A 12,358-nucleotide genomic window follows, 5' to 3' on the forward strand; every position below is an offset into this window, starting at 1 on the left:
ATTCTATACTTTTATCGTTGCACAAACTGGTTATAACTGCTAGGTATGGTTCGTACGTCAAACCAGGCTAAGCAAAGAAAATTTTCTTGTTATTGTAAGAAAATAGACAGCGAAAGTTCTTTGCCACTTAAGGCTAGTTTTCACTCTCCTTTGGATCGGACAGTACAGGAAAGTTTCTCAGGAAAGAACTCACCGACAGGTGATTTTTCTTGAGTGGAAACTAGCCTGTATAAACCATAACGTATTGCGCCCGTTGTTTATATAGATCGATCAAGATGTCCATGGCAAGAAAGATCGACCATTACTTTTCCTGATTGTCGCAAGCTTGCAGGAATCGCAGTATAGAGAAATGTTTCTATTCTGGCCTTATATTATTAAATTATACACGACTTACAAAAGTGAAAAGCTGATGCATTAAGCCCGCTGCACACGAGGGCTATTAGCTGAGCTAAATACATCGTGAGACTGTTAGCTCAGCAAGTTACTCTCGTGTGCATGCGGTCGTTTTTCGTGAGGAATTCGCCTCGAGAGGCAAGTTTCTCACGTGTGCAGGTGGTTTTCGGCTGAGCTAACTGCCTCGCAAGGTCTTTACCTCAGCTACTAGCTTGCGTGTGCGGCGGGCTTTAGCGAATTTATAATTCGTTGATAAGTTTTCATCCAATGTTATTGGACAAAAAACACCACATGACAAACAATAAATATTTTGACTGGCGTTGGGTAACCACGGTTACCACGCAACCGCTATAAACATTAAACAGCATTTCCTTAAACGAGCCGAGCATGGTTATCTGGTATGGGGACAAAAACTGTTTAACAAATAACAATGCTATATTTTCCTCTCTAAATATTCTAAACAGTGGCCCTTATGCTAATATCATTATACTGAACTATGTCGTTATTATTACTTTGCAAGAGACCGCTTAGAAAGACCTCTAAGCGACTGTTTTTAATTTAGTCTGTCACAAATTTAAATGAATTATGGCACATGCTTGCATGTATTTAGAATATTCTAAGAAGGATAAATTTGACAAGTAATTTAAATTATCTCCATATGGTTGGGGTTAATGGCGAAAAGTTGTTGACACTTGCGCTAATTGCATTTAGTGTCACGAACCTTCTGCTTTCTAGTAAAAATCTATAAACGAGTAATGTGATATATATCGCTTCCATGCGGAAGGATACAATTAAAAATTTAAACTCTATCGGATCTGAAATGATGCATTTCAACGATGAAAAGGAATAATACAATTTTATTTTCTCATCGATCTTCAATCAAAATCCGATTTCTCCGCGCACAATCTTGTATATAGCTTAGCCTGCTTCAAGGTCATACCTCTCATATGTGCCATTAAGCGCATTAAAACATAACACGTTCACTTGAGATCATTATAGCTGTTAATTTGTAAATTAACAATCGACGTCGACCGTGGCACATGCATGAGAAGAAAGGTGTTTGGAAACAGGGGGCGCTTTGCTTTGACCGTCCAAAATGGTCAAACCGGTCAAAATCAGGAAACTTCATTTTCCGTGCTAGACAGATATAAATAACGATACACTTGAAAGCTGAGTTTTTGAAAAACTCTAAAATACAAGTAATCTGTCTGTACTGGAATGCAACAGGAACGGCCGGTCAAACTTTCCTTACTCAAAGAGTCTTGCACAAATCAAATACCACCATGCAAGATATATGAAAAGAACAAACGCAAGTCAGAGTTCCAGTTCATCGCCGCAGCAATTTTCCCTTTCGTAAACAGATGTTGCCATTTGAAACAGTCGTTGCTTTTTTTTACAACGGTTGATGAAAATGGTCGTTGCCACGTTTTAAAATGACTTCGGATATTGTGTAACATGGCAACGATAATTTCGAAAGGGATCGACCGTTCTAGAAAATATAGCAACGACCGCTCAATTGGCAACATCCGTTTACGAAAGGGAAAATTGCATCGCCGCAGTTCTGATCCAAAGTCGCGGGTTCCCGCGAGAGGACACATGCATACGCTTATTTACGCTTGCATGTATATACGCGGCACTGGCTATCTCATGCGGAGAAGATAAAAATGTAATACATGCGTTTTTTTACGTAAATCTATAGTTTAAACGCGGTAAAAGGCGTGCAAGCGCTCACCTTACCTTCTCAGGGTTATCGATTGTTCACGAAATATAACCAAGTTAAGTATCTACTGCAGTACTGCCCTCACATGTCAGTAAAATGATGCACAAGCCATGAGAGGTGTTCGTGACGCCAGTACTGTGCATGTATGTACGGAATTATTACAGCGAATTCGATTCTTATCTGATCCGAGAGTTGTGTTATACTATTTGGAATATACCCATGCGCACATTCATATGATAAACTAATACACAAGTCCAAGTATATACCACCTGAATTAGAATACAATTAAAACAGTATTAGCTGCGCGGTTTATGTCGGTTTTTATTAACGAATTACGAATAGTCATTATAGGGATACTTGGAGATAATCCCCCTTTATTTGACTGTCTTAAGACCATCTCCTATATCTAGCCTTCATATAGCCGTAGAAAGGTTAACAAAATAGCTATATTATGTGCTTACGCATTTTTTTGTTGTTGCAATTTTTGGCATGTCAATACTGTCTCGACAATTTGAGTTGCTCTTTATAAGAGAAAATTGTAATAAAGTGTGTCCCGAACCGTGAAAATTTAACTGTATGTGTAATCAATGCTTTGGCCGGTATAATCCTCGCTGTATCCTAGTTATAATCCACCATTGTAATATAACAAAGCATATAAGAAGATTTAATCGCTTAAACGTTTATTATTTCAGTAGCTGTAATTGCATGCCCTAATACTGAAACACTGTAGCCTGCATGTACAAAAATGACTTAGCTAATAGATATTGTTTGTAAACTGCGGGTAACTTTCTACAATAATTACATCGTTACTTTATAACTCAGTCCCGACTTTTTCAAGCCACTTTTTCATTAAGTCGTCATTGTCGTGAATGTTTTAATGTGGCTAATGTATTTAGAATAATTGCTATAGCATAGCCATAGGTGCATGTGTGGAGTGAACAAAGAATAATTTGAATAGCTGTATACGTAAAGAAAATGAAAGCAAATTTCCCATCGGACTATTTCACATTGGTAAAAATTACTTTTTTATGTGCAGTTCATGATTGTAAAAGAGTAAAGCTTTCATTGTATCTCTAGGATTACACAATAGCTAAATACTGATCTCTCTGCATACTCGACACAAAAGACAAGATAATCTTAGACTATTTCACATGTCACTCTACCAGCTGGTGCATTGGTTACTATAGTGACAGGTTACTACTAAATGCCTTTATTCTATAACCATTACTTCGACATCTAATTTTAAAAACAAATCAGGGGAGGTGAAGGAAGTGTACTGAATTCGCAATATAGAACCAAATTAATTAAGGAAAGGTTCCTCCCTAGAAGTGAAAAGTTGTGCCGCGATCTCCTTCGTAACAAATTATCATGAACATGTCAATAAGAAATTGAAAATGTTTATATAATAAGTTGTCTAATAAGCTGTTTTCTGTTTTTTAATTCCGATGGACTACCCTAAGTACGTATTGTATCACTATACATACACATATGACATATATAACTTGTTTGTGAAGGCTGCTCGCGTACAGGTTAGTATTGGCCTGGGAAGAAGCTGCAAGTTGTGACTGGCGTGAAACTGAGAAGCTGTGACTTAATTAAAACAGGGTTGCATGCAGGCAACTAACAGATGCTCGTGGATACTGAATGTCAAAAAAAAATTCCAAAACAACTGATATTTTTGATGATTGCATTATGTCAACTAAGCCCTGAAAGTGTTCCTTTGCCTCTTGTACGATATCCCCCGCATGGTTCAAACTAAGGCTTATAGAGAGATTAAATATAACTTGGTGCATGTAAACTAAATTGTACCGATGAATAATCATAATCGACATAATTATTGCCAACCATTTATATATATGGATGTATTTGCCAAGGCCCAAGCTTTGGGCGCTTTCTTTGTTTTGCCAATATTTTTTTGAGTTTTTCAAGTTCTAAAATGTGTTGCCATGAGGAAATATACATATGGAGGTAAAAACTATGGATTAAAATTTCAATAATCTATATAAGATCGGGGATAGCGTAATCGAGCTTTAATAGTTTTGCGATAGTGGAGTATCTATACCCAATAGGGGATCTTTGACATCTGTAATTAACATAGATATAAACGTTTATCTGAATTCTCACCTGAAATAACTTTACACCGAACGTTAGACGGCCAATAAGGGTCAAAGAGGCCACAATATTCTCATTTTCAATGCGAATTGACCGCTAATTTCTTTCAGCTTTGGCACTTTCTCACAACCGAATTTAGGCTATTGCATCGTGTATTTCACACGAAAGTTTCCTTTATTATAGGAAAGGATGCTCGAGAAGGAAACGAAGGAGACTAGCGCTTTCGTGCGCGAAACATACATTGCTTAAATACTGCACATGGATTATCATAATCGCATTCGTTGGCTAGGCAAATGATTGATGATTAGCGTATATACTGAATGGTTCCTGCATATTTTCTCTAAATGGCTCCTCATAAATGCATGTAGTTGAAACGTAGCTGGTGTGTACAGAATAAAATAGTTCCCGAACACCCTCCCACAAAACTGAAGATCGCTTGCATGTAAATGATAAAGTTTTATCGTGGGTGCAAAGTAAAAAGGGCATGACCAAATGCTTAGGCAGCTAATTAATATTGGAAGAGTCAGATTGAAAGGAATTTTTAAAATATTTAACTAGTTTTAGGCTTTTTTTCCGTTCGAGCTATATATGGGACTATAAGCCGAAAAAAGTTTGCTAGGTTACATTAATGAAAAAAAATACAAAAAAAGTGGAAAAATAACACGTAAATTTTTAATGAGCATAATAAAGATAATTTCTAGATTTATGGCAAAGAACGTCAACTCATTATTCATAAATCAAACAACCCGTCATCTTTTCTATAAACTAAAACTCTAAAAATAAAAACTATATATCATTACTGATCGATTGTATGACATTACTAATTCAACGCAAACATCACCTCAACGCCCATACTATATATACATCCAAACCCTATATATTAACATAAGTCGGAAAATGTGGTTTTCCACAGGGATCGATTTTTGGTCCACTGCATGCTTCTCATATAAGTTTTCGTCGGCAGATTCCAGTCTGTAGAATTTGGGAACGTGCTCGAATTCTTCTTGTTCAGATGTCCACATGGTAAAAATTTCACTGGTTTTACGTGTTCAAACGGGAAAGTGGACGAATTCAACTTATTCAAGCCAGGCCCGGTTCTGTGTTATTTCCATTTGCAAGCGACCATTCGGCGAAAACGTTTTCACATTTTTTATTACGTTTCAAACGTTAGGCACAGTCTCCTACGCAGGCTTCCTTGTTGCTTAAAACTAATCTTATCGTCTAACATGAACATTTTAATTTTGCCTGAAATATGGCGCGGTGGCCTTGTAGCCTCCCTGCATGCGCATCTTCATGTATATAAAACATGCAAAACGTCATGTTACTCAAAACGTTATGTACGATGATAAGAATATTTTTAATATGATGAATCTCGATCTGCGGCATCTGCCTGACGTGCACGTTTAGTACGTAATAAAACGCATGAAAACGTTTGCGCCAACTTTTGCTCGCAAATAACATAGCCTGAAACCATTCGATCATTCTTTACTAACTTGTTGTTGATTAGACAAACAAAATTGTCACTAAATTCTAACACTTTCTTATCGCCAAATTAGTGGGTTTCGTTAACTTTAAAAATTTTCATTGGTTTGAGTGCGATCATCCTCAAATATAGTGGTAAAAAAAATCGTAATTATAAATTCCAGATTAAGAGAATAAAATGCATTTGTAGCACTTTCCAGTTTCCATGAAAATTCGAGATGGCTGTTTTCAGGCATGCAGATATGCATGGAAATTATGTAATTGTTTGTCAAACAACTGTCTGATTCACAGCAAATTCTTCAAAAATGTAACCTACAATTTGAACGATAAAATAACGAATTAACAGAATTTGATTCATGTGTGAACTATAGAACTATAGAACTATAATGTGTGAGAACTATACATTTTCGTCAAATAAGAGGTGTTAGCTATTACTTTTCATGATGAGTGTATGTATCATTATGTGAGCAATGAGCGTTGTTTTTACCAGCTTGATTCTGACATCAGTATTTAGTTTGTCGCTTCGGGCTAAATTTGAGTTTTCTCATAATTTTTTTTATTTCACAATAACTCTCTGTCTATATATTATTGTGATATAGTTCTCGCCTAGTAAATAACCAGGCGAAGTAAAAATCTTCTAGCATACCCCGAAGGTTGGTTGCCCAGAATAGCATGCACCATCACCCGAGTAATACACACAACTATATATCACAACTTTTTGTCTTCTTCTTCATTTCTTCATTTAGGAGATTTCTTCATTTAGGGATATTTTATATATGTCTAAACTCCCATTAAGTTTGGAGCTACTTTTTAACGTTTTTTATTCTTTCCAACCCTTAGTTCGACGAGAAGGCCTTTGCAGTGGCTTCATCCTTTTCCAGTGTGACCATGCATGTATTTGATACTCTCTTCTGCATGCTTTGAATTTTGTAATTAATAAAATCAGGTGGGGCTGTTTGTGTGCATCCGACCGAAGTGGTAAAAAAAAAACTACCAAATCTGGTCACACTTTTCTTTGCTGTGCTGCAACAGCCACTTGGTCGCCGTTTGAAAGAACCATGCATGCACGTACATACTACATATCTAACTCCTTTTAATCTTGGCTTGAATTGGTTACGATAACAGACTTGCTTTTAAAAGTGTGTCAGCTATATACAATTCCTTCTCTCTTTTGTATTTAACTTCAAGATCATATATCATCATTAATTTCGTGAGCATCTTTTCCAATTGCACAGGGCTTGACGTCGCGCTTAGTTTTTAAAACTTTGCCACCATGCAGCGGTCTATTATGATCGGTTTATGAAAAGTTTCAATTCCCAGCTGTACTGGGGTCACACTTTAATCATTGTATTAAATCAACTCATACCCCCGAAACAAACTAAACAACGAAATAACGTATTCTACATTACAGCACACGCTCAGTATTGAGATGGACAATATTTTTTTGCGCCGCAAGCATCAGCATAATAATTGATGCCGCAAGCGCGTCAGCATCGGCATCGTATATTGAATCAGTTTTAGCGAGCATATATACATATACTCCAACACAAACTAAGACATATATTCACTATATGAGAAAATTTCAACTATATCAGAAAATTATGTTTGTAAGCCTCTTGTATATACACCGCTCTCGCTGAAAAAGATGGAATTTTATACAAATTTCGAAACTCACTTGTGCATGCATGTTTAATTTTCATATTGCCTACTCGAAATATTCTATTCATCTATGCACTAAGAAGCTAATGCTGCAAGTGCTCATTTGAATGCAAATTGAATATAGAATGCAGTTATGCGGAAAACATGTATCTTTCTACTTTTATATTATTACGCCTTTATTGCTACCCTATAGTAATTTATTATTTCAAATAGATAATTAGTGAACTAATAAATGTTATTATTAATATTTATTATCGTAAATTCTATATATATACGTCTTTCATTTATCACATAATGCCAAAACAGCGAAACGGGCGAACGGCTGATATAAATGAAACCAGTTTCAGACAGTGAATACTTTTAAACGCTTTGGCCGCAATAACTGATAAATTTAAACGTAATATTTCTCTTTTCTTTTCTCAAACAAGAAGGTATATAATAATATATATGTCAATATAACCTAAAGCATATATAAACAGAACGAGCATACCTTTCCTGAACAAGCTGTTTTCCACGAATCACGTACAGGAATTGAGTCGCGACACAGAATTAGATCTCTGACGTCGTAAACATGCACTTTCCACTGGCGAAAACAATGTAAAAATTTTTCCTCAACTTCACACGGATTCAGCGCAAGCAAGCTGAACTTATACAGCACACCGATTAGAAGTTGTCAAAATGATGTGATGATATCAAGGAACTGCACTAGGTGACAACATTTTGTACGGTCTTTGAAGTTGCCAAATTATAATTGCAAAATATATATGAAATTACAGAGACCAAATCACGAAGTGGAATTACGCATCGCTGTACATCAAACCATGGACTCTTCGTTTATATGTGATCGGGATACCGCACTCCCGAAGTGATGGACGCTATCAATTTGCCGGAAAGATAGGAATAAATACAGTCAGTGAATCGTTTTTTGACCTATAATTATATGTACATAAACATTCAAAACACGTCGCATTAATCTATAGAGATATCGTTACTACGAGTTACTATCACAAAAAAAGCGATGATGCCTTAAATTCAGCCTATAGTACGATGCGGATGGCACACAACTCGATGAAGTGAAATCACATAAAAATGCGGATGGCACACAACTCGATGAAGTGAAATCACATAAAAATGGCGCCGTGCATGCAAATGCAAACTTGCCTGTCAATCCTTAAAGTTTCCTTGACGTATTAGACAACGGGGTAACAGCGCAACGATTTACTTATATATATGGTCGCAATACGAATAATGCAAGCGAAAAACTACGACAACACAGATTGTATCAGAACGGCGCACTGCAATATACGGACATCAACCAAAGTAGTTCGAAAGTCGGGGATGAGTTTGAAAGTCCTTCGTCTGAACGTTTTACCGTACATGCAGGTGAAATGCCTAGTTGTGGGCATAGTGATGAAGGATATAGAAAGGTAGCCATATAGAAAAGAAGAAGCTACGGAATTCAGATTTCTCTGCCGCTCAACCGCGGTGTATACGATCATGACTTTATTTTTCGAAGGAATATAATTATCATAAAGTACTGCTTATCGGCCGTAAATCAGCTCGAAAAATTAAGGATTTATTCAAGTCAAAACATTGCATATCATTACATATCATATCAGAGTTGTTATTCGCGTAGTCAGAATATTAGTGACGAAATGCATGGCAGGTGATGTTTTTAGGTTTGCATGAGACAATACAGCAGGCGCAAATAGAATAACAACCTTCGCTCCTGGGCACGAGGTTGCCCTCGCTCGTTGTGAATATACCGAGTTTAATATGCCTGGACAGTGCTTGCTCAGTGGAACGTTTCCTATAGTCACGGGAGCAATATTTTAAAAAGAGTTTGAAACAATTTGGCACGAATTTTTTCCGAATCCATGCAGGAGCCAGCGTGAAGAAGAATTCATTCATATTTTTCGCTCGACTGCTTGAGACTGAGCAAAAATATGAATTGCATGAATTTTTAAAAAATAAACATTTGAACTATATATTTTGAACAAAGCGTATATAGCATGCAATAAGTATAATGGTATAGTTTAGACTGCAATTGCGAGTAAACATGCGTGTGATTATATTTTATGGATTACAAATAGTACCCAAAGAACCATCGCTGTTTATAATCTTTAATATACTCACGAAATTACACAGGCCTAACTAGACTATTACTTGTTCATGATATTCATGGAAAAATGTTGTGTTGTTGAGTAAAGTTAGTTATGAAATTACAAATGTAATCCCATGCACGCTCCTCTTATATATAATTATCAGTAGCCAATGAGCATTGAGATTAATGTTTTACATCGAATGCTTTAGCGCCGTCATTCGCATGAAGTTTAGAACTAATCTGGCTCTGTAGTTTATGATAATCCCACGTGTCATTATCGTCAGTATTAAAACCAACCAATTGGCGAACACGCGATTAAGGGCTGCGACGGGAAACTTCCCCTATATTGAATTTCCTGTACTGAGTCAGTGTATATGCTTCGAACCGACCGAAAGCTTTGCAGATAACACCACACGTGTCGCTCCTTTAATACACAATAAAAAATTGGGAGAAAATATTTTCATTTCTCGTGTTAAAAAATATTAGAAAACACTCGAAGAAAATTAAAATTTTTTCTATATATAGTTATCAATTTCACTTATATACTGTATGTTAAATTTAATATAATTATTCTAATTATTGTACGTTTCTTTTTATTTGAGAGAGACGCCAGTGAATAGATGTATCTATGCCTATAGAATCCGGTTGAGGAACTTTTCTTGGACATCATTCCTTTCCTTCTATTGTATTAACTTTTATACAATCAAAATTTTTTACTTCTCTCACACAACTTATTACATGCATCTCTCAATATTATATCTAATTATGGTTGGACTGCATGTCCTATGCCCATCTACAAACGAAATACTCTCTGACAAGCACCAACTCGATGTGTCCTTATTTCATGGGAACACTATTGTAATGAGCAATGAGTTAAGTCCAATCGAACCGGTTACGTGCAGCAGATTATTATGCAGGAGAGAATTCCAGCCAACCCTATAGACTATATGAATGTCATGACCGTTTTTTGTGAGGAACTATATGTTGCAATTCCATTGTGGCATTGCTGCCTAACGCATGCACCGCAAAATGAATGCCAGAATTCCATTAGTTAACGTTAGTTTCCACTGAATCCATTAACGCGGTCGCTTCTAAAATTACGGGCAATAATTATTATGAACCATCCATCATCAATACGGATCTTTTTACATCATAGCAATGAATAATATATGCAATTTTTGGCTTGAATAATTGGAACTCGAAACTGGAGTAAAACACCCACACACGCCTGCATGTATTTAACTCTCTCACACTCATTCACATTGTGTCTAGCATTCTCTCCCAATGCCTTCACAATCAATAAGTTTTAATAGATATATGTTTGCAAACAAGCCTAAAATATTATGTCGATGTGATAATGAGGCAAACCCTTTTTTACCTTTGAAAAATGGGAGTTTGCGGTTGTAACACTGAATAACGATTTGATTAGCATTCTGTGGCACAGGCATGTATGCATTCATACCATAGATTTTCAGTTATATATATAGTGAAAGGAAAAAATAGATTTATATATTTTATCAAAGATACTAAAAGATATCAAAGATGCATGGGTCTGTAGTGAAATGTCAAATTTTGCTTCGTCTACAGCAGATCACATACGCGAATGTTTTCGCGACAAGCTACCATCCTTGCATACTGCATGATGGAAGGATGTTATGACTGGTATTCTGTGGGATTTTTTTCTTAAAATGTTTAAATAAAGAAGTGCAGGATTCTGTAACAGTTTTGAAAAGTGTAATAGACATGCACTATAGACAGCTCTTTTACAGTTTTGGTTTTATTTGTTGTTTTGTACGGATTTTCTTCTCCTCTGGTGTTGTGGACCGAATCATGCAAATCCTTACCGCCGGACGATCCTTACTTACGAGCTTAAGAAGAAATTTCAAACGTACCTAGACTACAACGCAGCTTTATATTGTCTGCTGCTTCCCAAGGCAAGCGATATTTCAACGCCGGAAAATTAACTAAATTATTATCGTAATAATTACGAGACCCTTTTAGCATTATCCGACCCATCCATAAATACTGCATGTTTTGCTGATTTCATGAGATGCAATGATTTTGCCGAAATAAACAGAATGGCGGAAAGTTATTTGCATAAAAAAGCCCGGAAAGATAAACGAAAATACTTGTATAGTTGAAAAAAGTATAACATATTGGATAAAATATAGTTTTTTTGTGTTTTAAAAACTATCATGCTTGAATTGAGAAATCTCTTAAAAGATAGGTGATGTTTGATAAGGGACAACTGGGGGGTCGAGCAAAAGATTGGCAACTATGAAACATCCGGTCAAACTTTCGGCCAAGATTGCCGCGGACAAAGTTGTTTCTTTTAAATGCGCTAAATCACTTTAGTTGTCAGCGTTCTCCCGCATTTTTACTTGCTCGCTAATACTCTATCACGAGTCGTGAAACAACGCAGAAATTGTTGTTCATAATTCACTGGTTCATAATTTTGCATCTCATTGAATAAATGGAAAAAAGTTCAATTTTTCTTTTGAATACGCATTCTACAATCTTTTGACAGCTCATTATACACATCTGCACGACAGCTGTGAAATGGCCATAGATTATTGAGGTCTAAATATACAAAAGGTTATTAATTCAGACGATTCGTTTTCACCGTGTGCAAGCTTCAAATTTTCTGCATGTGCAAGTTATATTTTGTTGAAAACGAATTTCCGCGGTGTCCTTGTGGATAACAGTCGTCTTGATTTTAGAAGAAAATTCTAGGCGACCTCTGGAGTCCTGGCCGTGATGAACTGCTATAGGTTGCCATTCCATGTATTACATAACGGTGGCATTGCTAATTGACGCATGCGCAACAGTATGACAATGAATGACAGAATGTTCGAAATTCATGAATAATGGCATTTGGAGTTCATTTT

This window comes from Dendronephthya gigantea, unplaced genomic scaffold (assembly GCF_004324835.1).
Source record: "Dendronephthya gigantea isolate DGI-Jeju-01 unplaced genomic scaffold, DenGig_1.0 000047F, whole genome shotgun sequence".
Classification (NCBI taxonomy): Eukaryota; Metazoa; Cnidaria; class Anthozoa; order Malacalcyonacea; family Nephtheidae; genus Dendronephthya; species Dendronephthya gigantea.